The 2,163-nt window shown below is 37.6% G+C and overlaps 1 protein-coding gene across 2 annotated transcripts in view; it reads right to left on the minus strand.

The window, feature by feature from the left end:
- Window positions 1–2,163, minus strand: part of LOC101855018 (transaldolase) — a 24,627-nt gene that overhangs the window by 17,182 nt on the left and 5,282 nt on the right. The window lies entirely within an intron of this gene.

Here is a 2,163-nt window from a genome sequence, read left to right on the forward strand (position 1 = left end):
TGTGTGTGTGTGTGTGTGTATGTTTGTGTGTGTGTATGTATGTTTGTGTGTGTGTGTGTGTTTGTGTGTGTGTGTGTATTAAGGTTCTTATAAAGAGGATTAAACTCGGGTTGCACACAGACTGACCAGACCCGCATCTTTAAACAGATGGCCAGAATGTTAACAGTTAAGCACAAAAGAAGGAGAGGGGGGGAGGGGGGTCATAAATGATTCAAGCATACATTGTAGTTGGCTTACAATATGCCTATTATTCCATCTGTACGCTCATTACTCTTTTGAAGACTTGGCTCTCCTTTCAAAGGTCAGAAATTAAGCGTAACGAACAATAATATTATGGGTAATAGTTACAGTCCTGCCGTCATTTTTAAAAAATACGGTATAGATTATATACAAGCAGTTTTCACAGTTTTACAGGAAAGCCAAAAGACTGAAGTTGTTATCAATAAAACAAGACTTGGTTTAGGGATAATAAGGACGCGATTGTCAAAACTAAATTCTAAAAAAAAAATCTCGGGATGTTTGCAAAGAGTTTGTTTTCTTGGTAACAATGTTCAGGTGAAGTTGTTGTTGTTGTTGTTGTTGTTTTTTGTTTTTTTTGTTGTTGTTGTTGTTGTTTTTGTCTTTGTTGTTGTTGTTGCTGCTGCTGATGTTGTTGTCGATGTTGTTGTCGTTGTTGTTGTTTTCCTTTCATGTAAAATTGTAAAAACTGTATATATGTAGGGCCTACTGTATTTTTCAAAATGACGGCAGGGTGGTGACGGTGACGACAGGCATAAATTAACCCATTGTTGACTAAGGCCCTTGCCAGAAAAAAGCTCCCCGGTTTGTTTGTTTGAGTGGGTGTTTTATGACACTATTGACACAGATTTGACCCATGCTCCTCGGTAACTGGCCATTTCATACTCTGTTCTCCAGCAAACTGACCAGCACTCTGAGGCAGTGTCAGTGTCAGGGAAACGGTTGAAGATCTGTTATATAATTTGAGTATTGAACCCTCATAAAGTAAGCGTATACATTTGTGCAAAGGAAATTTATTGATCTTGATAGGTCGCAGTCAGTGCAGTCTGATCTAGTCTCTGATCACAGACGTAGCTATAATGTTTTGGTTTAGTTTTAGTGAAAACTTTGATTTTACTTTTTTTTGGTAATAATTTACGGAACTTGCAACACGATGTATAGGTCATATAAGCGTCAAAGATAAGAGGTGTTACACTAGACAGTGACATGCACACAAAAAAGGAGAAGAGATAATAATATAAGAAACATGTTTGATAAAAATAGAAGGAGCAAACCACAAAGGAGCATCCGTCAACCATCCACTAGTAAGAGTTTTACTGTTCTTGCAACACAATTAGGTCATAAATTATAAGTGCCGAAAATTGGAAGTGATACAAAAAGATTAACAAACATAAAAAAGGAGGAGGCGAGATAAGGATATTAATCGTCTCATAGAGGTGAAGGACCAAACCACACCAGATCACCCGCCAAACACCCATGTTAGAAGTGTTACTAGAGGGGAGTGACATTTTCGTTTTCGTTTTGGGAACAATTTTACGGCACTTGCAACACAATAAGGTGTATAAGTGCCGAAGATTATAAGTGTTACAAGAGAGTAACAAACATAAAATAAGGAGGAGAGATAAGGACGATAGATTTTTTATAGGAAAAAAGGAGCAAACCACACCAGAGCACCCGCCAACCACCCACGGGGAGTGACATACAAAGAAAATAAAGAGGAACTATAATGACAATAGACATTAATTTGATAGGAATCGAGAGGCTAACAACACCATAACTCCTGCCAACCACCCACAAGCGTGAGAATAAACAACTCGCACCTAACAAGACCACACATACGCCACAAGAGGGGTTTTTTAAAAATTATTTTTTTACTAACTAATGGAATAAAGTCAGGATCAGTGCAAATAGAGAGCACTCAAAGACGAGAACAATCAAAGAAAAAAATACTTAATTAATCAAATATTTGAAAGGATGAATACACATGAACACACAGTAGAAAGCAAACATTCGTTACGAGAACGTGACATTTGATTAATCCAGAATTGTGCTTTAAAAAAAAATCAAACCAAACCGAAAAAATACGTGACTGACGAGACCCGCAGGACCTATATTCTGAACCACTCTCGATCTCACTTACCCCCC

This window comes from Aplysia californica, unplaced genomic scaffold (assembly GCF_000002075.1).
Source record: "Aplysia californica isolate F4 #8 unplaced genomic scaffold, AplCal3.0 scaffold00160, whole genome shotgun sequence".
Classification (NCBI taxonomy): Eukaryota; Metazoa; Mollusca; class Gastropoda; order Aplysiida; family Aplysiidae; genus Aplysia; species Aplysia californica.